The following is an 11,002-nucleotide window of genomic DNA, read 5'->3' as shown; positions in this document are numbered from 1 at the left end:
TGTTTTGCAAAACTTAGTAATATTAAACAAAGATGTTGATGTTGATATAATCCACCAGGGTTGGTGGTGAGTCTGGTAACAAAATGGTGTGATAGGATTAGATGAGGGCCAGTTCATGCCATTTGAAAGACATTATGCCTACGATAAGCTGCCACACTCAAAGACAGACGTTCCCAAATGACTCTCAGAACACAGAGCATGTTACAACCCCAACTGGAGAATCATCTACAAGTGTTACGGTGACTCAGAGGCGGAAGGCCATTTCTGGCTGGGTTGAGGCAGAGGTGGAGGTGGAGTCGGGGGAATTATTGGTCGGAGTGAGGCCTGACAGGACAACTTCTTGGAAAGACGGCAGTGGAGCTGGACTTGGAGTCCCAGAGGCTGTCTGTAAGCAGGGATGGGTTGTTTGCAGCAGCTAGAGTTGCACACCAAAAAGAGATCCTTGGTACGTCCACCATCCCTGGGCCTCAGAAGCAAAGCCATCTGCTCTGAGCAGACATCTCGACCTGAATCAGGGGCATCGCCTCCACACGGTGCTGCATGTACACATGCAGCTTAAGTTATGACCGGAATCTGGCTAAGAGGTCAGTAAGATTCTTAACAAGACTACAATCCATTCCCAACCTTGTATGGTCACTGGATTTCTGATGCTCCTGATTCATATCATCTACAAAGCCCTGGTTCTGATTTTAACAAAAATTAGAGGAAAACTAATTTCAGCACTCAGTTTGTTTCTTCTTAGAATGACCCTGGGGATAGCAAGTTTATCATGGTTCCATTTTCTCTTATTATTGTCCGATTTCAGACCTAATCTTTATCATACATCTTGTCACTACTATTTTTCTAGCACTTTAAATTTTATCCCTCCAAAATTCAATGGAAAATTAACGAGGAATTGCTTTTCGTATCATAAGAGAGATGTAAAAAGAAAAGAATAAAATTGGATTACGTTTTAAAAGAACTAATCTGTATGTGAGAGGCATTAAAGCCAGACAGACATTCATTTACTCATGTTTTTATTTAACAGAGTAGGTGCCACAAAGCGGTGTTAGGAATTGGAGATACAAAGATAAATAAGATACAGTGTGTGTGACACCAAACAGTTGACAGCTTGATAAAAGAGAGATATGTAATCTGATGAATCAAAATACTGCATAGCAAGTAGTAGAGTCTATCCAATATCCATTCCTGCCATCTTCCAAGCTTGCAGAGCTCACATTTTTTGAGGGGTGGTATCAGGTAATCCAATCATGATGGTCCTGCTCCCACTTTCCCAGCCGTCCTTGCAGCTGGGGAAGGAGGCATGTGACCCACATTCAGCCTCATAAAGGGAGGTTTGTAAGATGGAAGGGAGACCTTCAGAGAAAGTTTTGCTTTCCAGATAAAAGAAATTAATGATCCACTCTGGCCGGTCCCTCTTTTTTCAGCCTTGATTACAAACACAATGTGTGAAACAAGGCAGCCATTTTGTGATCATGAGGAAAATGCCAAGAAGAATCAGAGGCTCTAGCCCTGACGTCATTTAGCTGCTGAAACAATACCAGCAATCACCTAGCTCGGGCCTTCTTGTTATATGAGAAAAATAAACCTCTATCTGTTAAAGCTATCATTGGTCAAGTGTTTTCTCTTTTGTTTTATTTTGTTGCTGAGGAAGATTTGTCCTGAGCTAACATCTATTGCCAATCTTCCTCTGTTTTCTTTTATGTGAGCCACCACCACAGCATGGCCACTAACAGACAAGCGGTGTAGGTCCAGGCCTGGGATCCGAACCCAAGCCACCAAAGCAGAATGCACCAAACTTAACCACCAGGCCACTGGGGCTGGTCCTATTGGTTAACTTTTTTAATGAATACTGCTCTCAAAAGTATGACTAACTAATGGAAAGAGGTATGAACAAAGTGTTGCAGGAGCAGAGAAGAGGGCAGTTCAAAAGGCAGGGTGGAGTGGGCTCTGCTGACCCTGTATACCAGGTCAAGAGATTGCACTGGGAAGCCAGTGGAGGACTCAGGTGGGAGTAGGGTAGAGACACTTGATCAGAAGAGTCTTGGAGAAGGACACTCTGGATGAGACCTAAAAGAGGGCTTGGATTTGTTGGGTGGGAGGTTGTGCTGCTATTGCTAGAACTTTCCATGGGGTGCAGGGGACAGGCACCTGTTCGCAGTGACTAGGAAGAAAGCAGCAGGCCTGCAAGTACACTCCAGTGTGAAGAGAGACGTGTCTGCAAAAGGAGGAGGGCGGCAGGTGGGAGCTTGACAGGAAAACACAGGCGAGGGAAATATTCTTTTTTCTCTGGAGGAGGCTGTCACATGCCTGTAAGCCGAGGCCGAGGAAACAGTGGAAACCCTTAGGGGTCCCTGCTCGATCACTGGCTGGAAATTTGTCATCTGTTGAAAAGTCTTAAATAAACTCACATGGACAAAATAAATAGGCTGCAGGATGTAGTCCCAGTTGTGGGAGCTCTGACAGGTAGGCAATTCTGGGTGGTGAACAGGACCATGTCTCGTTTCCTGTAATTGTTTTACACCAAACTATCAATATTTTTTTTCAGCATCTTTTGACCCTTAACAGGCTCCTCCTTCTGGCTTAAACTATCTACGGCATTCCTTAACCTTGCAAAGAGATCTATGTCTGATCCTTGAGCCTGGGGGGAAGGCAATATCTCACAACACATCTTTAGGCCAAAAAACCTTTTTCTCTTAGAACTTCTAAGAAACTCTCTTAGAAACACGGACTTTGATGTTCCTGAAAAATTACTTTTTTTCAATCACCCTTAGCACGTTATTCAGCACTTCGTAATATGCTTATTGGCACCCGGGGTGTTACTAGTCATGGGACAACTGACAGGCTCACTGTTTCCACAATGTTGTTGAACCCTGATTCTCCTGTATAACATCTCCTGCAGTTAAACAGCTGGTCAGTGCCCTTTGCTTTCCCCTCCGACTTCTTCACATCTATAAACCCGCAGCAGACTGTGAGCCCCTCGAGCCCCAGACTGTGTCTTATTCATCATCACATGCCTGGAACCTAGCAGAGGATGCAGCCAAGGCTTACTGAACCTGGGGTTCTTAATCTGGGGTCTGCAGACAGGTTTCAGGATGATGAAATCCCATATGATGTGCACAAGTGCATATTTCTGGTTAAGAGTTCATAGCTTTCATCTGCTTCTCAAAGGGGTTCCTGACCTTGAAAAGCTTAAGCACCACTATTAGGTCTGAAATGAATGATAGTAGATATGTGAAATGGTATTACTGTCATTCCATTTAATAAAATCTCCAACTAAGATATACACTTTTTTTTTTTTCCTAAAGATGAAGGTTAAATTTTTATTCTAAGCACCCAAGGCTTCAACTGCTTTCTCTCCTGACTATGCTCTGATCCAAAATAGAACCTGTCTCAGCTGGAAAACAAGAAATAGAAGCAAAGTATTGCTCCTGGGTTTCTCGAGTGTTCCTTGCAGAGTCCTTGCTGCTCAGTGCAGGGCGTGGGTGTAATCACATAATCACCTCAGCCTCTAAGTTAGAGGAAATGCGCTACATTGCACGCTCCCTCCCAGCTGGCTCACACACAAGTCATTACTATCTGCAGTTGGTCCCACTCTGCCGTGGCTGCAGCCATCTCCCCTTTCCGTGGGTTCCTGTAAGTCAGGGCTGGCAGCACGGTCCTCTCAGGTCCTTAAGCACATGGCATCTGCCATCCTTTCAGTTCCTCAGAGGGCCTCCCTGTCTGTTACCCAGGGCTTTCTTCGGTGGAAATGGGAGCTTCTCATACAGCAGCAGATCCTGTCTTGGGAGATGCTCCCTCCTCTAGACTCAAGAAGGACATGCATGGAAGACTAAACGAAGGATTCCCTGTACAATTACTGCAGTAACCTCCTAATGGGTCTCCTCTCCTTGCCAACCCGTCCAAACTACCTACACTCTGCCAGGGGATTAATCGTCACCTCTAGCACATTACCACTTCCTTTCACAGACTATTAGGCAGCAGCGGCACCAGACTCCTAATTATCCCGTCTCCTACCTCTACCCTGCCCTGCCACACCCCAGCACAGGGTCCGGCACAAAGTAGGTCCTCTCTAAACAAAAGTTCTTCTCTCACAGATTACAGTCCAAACTCTTGCTAAACGTCTACAATCCTAAACACCAGGAGACAAGCTGCCTTCCAGGTCTGACCCCTCCTGACTCTTCCCAACTACCGGAACTCAGCCCTGCCTTTTCACTGTGTGCAGAACGTGTATCACAGGGCCCCTCCTGGCTTCTGCCTCTGTTACTGGATAAACCACCAATGCACTTCCGCCTCCTTTCTGCCTAAGCACACCCCACTCATCTGTCACCATATATCACTGCCTCCTCAGAGTCCCGTTGACCAGAAAGTTCAGAAGTGACCTCTCCGGATTTCTAGATCACCGTTCATCTTTACTGTTCATTTGGCATTTGGGCATTGGGTGGGTACTCTTGACGTTAGTTGCACTTTAATATCTTGTTTTACCATTTAACTTATTGTGTGCCTGCTTACGTTTTGTACTTCCGACTGAACTCTGCGCTTTTTCAGGGAAGGGGCTCCTTGTACCCTTGCGGCCCTTCCAGCACTTAGCACGGTGCCTTTCATGTAGGAAGCATTGAGGGTGTGTCAATCTGAGATGTTTCCATATACTGACTTTACCCGTAACTCAACTCTTTCCTATTCAACACATCGTGTTGTGGGTCTACCATATGCCCACGATCTGGCAAGAGGCACGAACTCCTCTGCATTAGCAGTGCCACCCAGAGTGCTGGGGGAACAGCAAACGGTGACTGCTCTGAGTCACGAAACATTTCCCATTGCATAAAGGCCAGTTAATTCTGCTTTGGTTTGTTCAAGCTAGGTAGTTTGGCTGATGGCAAGCATTGTTCTCAAAAGGAACCACTCAGGTTGTATTTGGAAATCCCTTCACAGTGTTGGGAATCAGCAGGATGATGGTATGTCTGCCAGGAGGAAGTAAAACCAAGGACAGAGCTTTCTTCATGGAAAAGACAGTTGCTGATTGCACTGTGCATTCCACTTTGCTCATCCCTTGGGTTGACCACCCCCCGCCCTCCCAAGAAAAAGACACCCACAGGCCTTCATTTTTGACTTGCTCCAGATTTCTCCCATGTTTCTTCTTTTCAACATCTGCACCCATCTTGTAGCATCTGAGCTCATCCTTATGTCTAATGAGCTCATCGGAGGTGAGCCATGATCATATTGAACCCCACAGAATTCTGGAGCAACATGAGACCACATGTAAGCCATGAAATCTGGGCACGATTTGCCCTGTTTTCTAGCCTCTCTCATAGAAAACACTTTCAGAGATAAGTTAAGAAAGTGAAGAAAGGAAGGAAGGAAGGGAGAGTGGGAAGAAGGAAAGGAGAAAAAGAAAGAAAAAAAAGGAGGACTGGAGATCAATACAAGAGGCAAGGGCAACATTAGATGGGTTGAACATGAGGGATGCTGGGTACTTCTGGGTCGCTTTCCTGCTAACTCTGCCCAGTAGGGATTCTGCATATTGAATGGTGCAAACTGGTCTGCTTGAATTCTGTCTTTGGGAAAAAATGTCAGACAAATTAAGAGAAGATGGGTCACTTACACAGGCCTAGGTCCAGAGCAATGGACAATTGTCCAGAGCACTTTCCTGCTCCTCTCTGGGGCCTATGGCATAATCCCATTGTGACCCAGTGTGACTGTGGTTGATTGGTTGATGCGAGGATGTGACTTGCCGTGCGATCCCATATAGCCCACGTATTCGTGCAATAAACTTCCGCACTGAAGGTCAGCTGTGCATGAAAGATACTCCTTGTAAGCCTGCAGTTAGCAACATTTCTATTTGGATCCTGTTGGGCAATTTTCATTGTTGTTGTTAGGGCTCATCAGCATAAAAATGAAGTTGTTTTGATTTGTTACTGTCTCTCTGCTATCAGAAAACTGTTATTAGGAAAATCGCATTAATTAGCAACAGCTGAGGGGACGACCAGCTCTTTTGGAGCTGCAGCTGCAAGTCTCTTTGCAATCTGACTGTTGCCCAAATTTTAGCAATTAACAGAATAAAGAGTCTCTGAACGTATTTAATCATGTTAATTTTGTTTTCCTCTATTTGTATTACTGTTTAGGACTAGTGGTTAATCTACATTAAATACTCTAATACCATTAGCATGCTTTAAAGCATAACCTCAGCTATCCTATTCCTCTGTGACTTACTGGTAGTGATATATTGTTTAGCTTAATGTTAATTTTTTTAGCTTTATGTAGGAAAATGAAAAATTAATTAAAATTTACCCTAAAGTTTGGCCTATTAACCAAAATATTTGATTAAACTGAAAATCTTATTCTGTAGCCATGTTGGATAAAAGAATTAGGTGGATGGATGGATGGATGGATGGATGGAAGAAGGAAGGATAAATGGATAGAATGATTAAAAATATAACAGACAGAGACATACATACATACATATATCCATGAGGTCTGGGGTTTAAACCTTCTAACTTCTAATCCCAAGTGGTTCATTAGTATTCTTTGTAATCACCATGAAATCAGCATGACAAAGACATGGTATAATAGAAAGACCTTTGTCGTCAGGCAGATCAGGTTTGATCCTGGATCTACTTCTTCAGTGTGCAGTAGGTGAATTAGAGCCCTGAGCCTTAGTTTTCTGCCTATAAATTGGGGTTAATATCTACTTTACGGGACTCCTGTGAGCATTAATGAGCTAAGCCAATGTGGAAAGTGCCTAGCGCAAAGTAGGTGCTTGAAAAACGTTATCTTCCTTCTACTTTAAACCTCACGTTGCTATTTAACTTCTCATGTATTTATGCCTTTTTTTATCCAACTAGAGAGTTAAGTAAACCCTTCTGCAGGAGCGTCTCTCTCTTGCTCCTCTCTGCACCTACCCACAGAGCACTGCAGAGCCGCTGGGGTCCACTGGGTGTTCGTACCAGTTCAGCAGTGTTAGCCCACATGCCTTGACTATGGCAGCAGCTTTTACAGCAATAACAACTAACATCTATTGAGTGCTGACTATGCGCAGGCACTGCGTAGCAAGCATGTTACATACTTCAAGGGTTCTCAGCCCTGGCTGCTCATTAGAATCATTTTGGGAAGCTTTTAAGAAGTATTGACACACCAATTTCATCCAGAACAGGGAGATCGGAATTTCCAGAGCTGAGGCCAGAACACCGGCGAGTTTAAAAAGCTGCTCAGGTGTTTTCAGCCAGGGTAGAGAACCACTGACATAGATTATTTTGTTTAATTCTCCCACCTACGGGGTAGGTACTATTATTATCTCCTTTGCAGATGAAAAAAGCCAAGGCACAGATGGACCAAGTATCTTGCCCAAGTTTATATAACTCTTATGCGGGAAACCAGGATTAGGAACCCAACGAGGCTGATGCCCAACTCATGGCTTCTCCACTGGGCTCTCTCGACTCCCATGTAATGAGGAAACACCAAGGTAAAACTCCTGGGCAAAGAGAGGTAGGTAGATGTAGGTGTCCCCAGTTTTATACAGTGATTTTGAGCATCATAAAAGAAAATGTGCATAAACACAGCAAATCCTTTCTATTTTAAAAGCAGAGACCAGGTTTCTATCTTGACGTTTACATTCAGGGTCTGTGTGATCCAGTTCAAACGGTGTTACCTCTCTGAGCTTTCATTTCCCAAGAAGATTATGATGGCAACCTTGCAAGAGTATTGGGAAGGTGCTTTGCAAACCCTACACTACTTTAAAAAATGTGAAGGGGCATTTCCCATGCTTAGCTCCTTATCCTCATTTTATAGGGAGGAAACTAGGCTCAGTTGGGTAGAGCCAGGACTCCGACATTGACCTGTCTGACCCCAGAGCCCAGCTGCAAGGGGCAAACTGTCTAATGCAACGTTTTCAGTCAGGAATCATCTTGAAAAACGCAATAGAATCTGTAGTAATTGTCAGAGAGGTGTGGAAAGGGAGACTTTTCCCGTCTGTTGAGGAGTAATGGAATAATTAGGCTTTTTTCTAAAGAGCTGTTTTAGAGATGGCCGTGGCAGTGGCAGCAGGAGAGAACTTGCTATTTTCCCCTGCCACATTCCCCCCCCCCCCCCCAAGCCGGTAACTCTGTCACTTCCTGGCTTTGTTCCAGGGACGAAAGTGAGAATGCAAATGCAGCCCTGTTCCAAAGAGAGCTTGGCATTTCAGGGTCTCAGATGAAGATTCACATGCCGGTCCCTCAGCCTGCTCTCTCGTCTCTCCCTCACACCTAGCACAAGCCTGGCCCATAGCAGGTGGGGTAGTGGGGGTGGGGGATGGGGAGAGATACATTGATGTCCCTTCCCACCGAGGCCATGTGCCACTTACAGCATCACAGACAATGGGCCTTGTACAACTTTGCCTTATTCAGTTTCCATCCTAGACTGCACATCTTGACTCAGCTCCGTGCCCCATTTCTTCCCTTGGGACTGTCTTCCCACTGAGGACTCTTTGGACGTGATCCTCAGCCTTTCTTCTTTGATTGGACCCTTCCTTGCCCTCCTCCACTATGAGCTGCTCCCTGAGCTGTAATTTCTGCAGCCACCCAGGGTACAAGCATCACGTGGTGTAGCCCAGGCTCCAGGTTTACCTGGTCCCATGGCAGGACTCACATCAGCGCTGACAGTGCAGCATGGGAAAGCAGGGCACGGGTAAGATGCACCGACAGACGGCTGTTCACAAGCATCTCCCCCATTCGCACCTCTAGTTAAAGAACTATCGAGGCCCACAAGCCCGCGCTATAAAAGACAAATAATCCTCACAAGAGTTCAGCCTCATTAAAGATCTGCTCGTACACTGTGGCATCAAAAGTTTGGGCTGTGGAGTTAGACTGCCTAGGGTTCAAATCTCAGCTCCTCTAATTATGACATCGGGTGAGTTGTGCCTCAGTTTCCTCTCTGTAAAATGGGAGAATAGTATCTTCATTATAAGGTTGTTGGCACATATTCTAGCTATTATTATCACTGTCATTAAAAAACTAGAGCAACACCCAGCTGAATTCTCAGAGAAGGGAAGTTTCGGCAAAGGAAAGGATACAGAAAAGAGGGAAAATAAAGAAAAAAGGTCACATTTATTGAGTGCCTCCTCAGCCCCATTGCACTCCTCCCTGCCCCACCATCAGGACCCACCTCCAGGTCCCCAACATTCCTTGCTTTCTCTGGTTGAGGGACACTCTCTACACGCTGTTTCCTCTGTCCCTCCTCCGCTACTGCCTTCAGTCAGCTCACAAGTTCTGCTCTTCGGAACTTTCACACCACCCCACAGTAGGTTGGTGCCTGCCCACCTCAACCCTGTGCTCTTCCCAGGGTGGCCCCTTCCACAGCATGTGTGCTGCCCATTGACCGGTTTGTTTTCCCACCACTCTGCGAGTTCCTAGGAGAGGCCGCACCCTGCTCAGCTCTGTATCTTTGGCATCCGGCATGCTGGCTGGTATGAAACAGTGGTGCCACATGAAGGAATCAAGAAACAAATGGACTCAGCCCAGCCTCTCAGGCCTAGCAAGTCCTTGTCTGTCTTCTCAATTGAACCCAACATCTTCTCATGCACATCTTAGCCCAACAGTCTTGGAGGAAGAAGCCAGGAAGAAAATGGAGAAAGAAGAAAGAAGAGAAGGGAAGATGCAAATCGGCTCCTCTCTTTTCTCTTCCACTCCAGCTCTCTCGCCTTTGAGCTGTCTGTTTAATTTGAAATCATTTCAACCCTAAAGAAAATTTCCAAGAACAATACGAAGAACATCTTTTTTCCCTGAAGCATTTGAGAGTAAGTGGTTGACATGATATCTGATTACCTTGAGTACTTTGTTGTCTTTCCCGCAAATAAGGATATTCTGTGAAACCACAATACAACCATCAGATTTAGGAAATTAACATTAATACATCTAACCCTCAAACTTTATTCAAGTTTTGATAATTGTTCCTTTATAGCCAAAAGATCGTTTGGAATCACAGTGTTGCATATAAAGTTTATGTCTTTTTAGTCTCCTTTGATCTGGAACAGTTCCTTAGGCTTTGACTTTTATGACCTCAAAACTTTTGAAGATTACACGTCAGTAATTCTATAAAATGTCTGAGCTTGTCTGATGTTTCCCTAGGATTAGACTGAGGTTATGCGTCTTCGGTAGGAATATCACAGAAGCGATACTGCATTCTCGTTGCATCCTATCTGGTGGCACAGGATTTAAATTTAGATTTGTTCCGTTCCTGGTGTCTGCCAGACTTCTCCACTCTAAAGTGGCTGTTTCTCTTTGTAAGTTATTAAGTATTTTGAGGGCAGGTACTTTGAGATTATATAAACATCCTGTTCCTTATCAAACTTTCTGAATCATTCATTTAATTGGCACAGGTATTTATTCATATCAAATAACCTTTAGTTCCCTTTTATTTAATGAGTTGGAATCTGTTACACTTACAACTCCACGGGAGCTCAGAGCCTGTGTATCTTTGTGCTTGGTCATCCTCTTGTCTTGATGTTATATTTTAATTTTTATTTGCTCTGGTCTTGATTTTTTTAAAATTTAACATGACTATTTTGTTCTATGTTTTTCTTCGCACCACTTCATATTCTCTATGGGAACTGGCAAGGAGCAAGCAAGCAAAAGGAAAGGAGACCCCATGAGACTGAAGCTTAAGAGTTTCTGAAGCTCAAAAAATCAGCTTTAAAAATGTACAGTTTTCATCCTAAGTGCCAGAAACTGGAATTCACTTCTGGGGACGAACGGCTTCTTTTGTCTTAGAAACATCTGTATGTGATCTTCATTTTATTGTGAATGTAAAGCAATAATCATAATAATATAGCCATGTACAGAGCTTATTCTATGCTGGATACTGTTCTAAACGCTGCATCTATATGAACTCATCTGACCCTCACAGCAATCGACAGGGTAGGTGCTATTATTATCCTCATTTCACAGGGAGGCGTCCGAGGCATGGGGAGTTTAGGCCTCACGTCATGGGAAGGGGTGGAGCCAGAATTCAATCTCAGGCCACCTGACCT

General features: G+C 44.6%; 1 protein-coding gene across 1 annotated transcript in view; it reads right to left on the bottom strand.

Annotated features, from left to right (window-relative positions):
- SPON1 (spondin 1) overlaps positions 1–11,002 on the bottom strand; it is a 245,183-nt gene that overhangs the window by 151,038 nt on the left and 83,143 nt on the right. The gene's annotated exons all lie outside the window — the stretch shown is intronic.

This window comes from Equus przewalskii, chromosome 6 (assembly GCF_037783145.1).
Source record: "Equus przewalskii isolate Varuska chromosome 6, EquPr2, whole genome shotgun sequence".
Classification (NCBI taxonomy): Eukaryota; Metazoa; Chordata; class Mammalia; order Perissodactyla; family Equidae; genus Equus; species Equus przewalskii.
The sequence above is the reverse complement of the archived record's forward strand: the minus strand, read 5'-3'. Positions and strand labels throughout refer to the sequence as shown.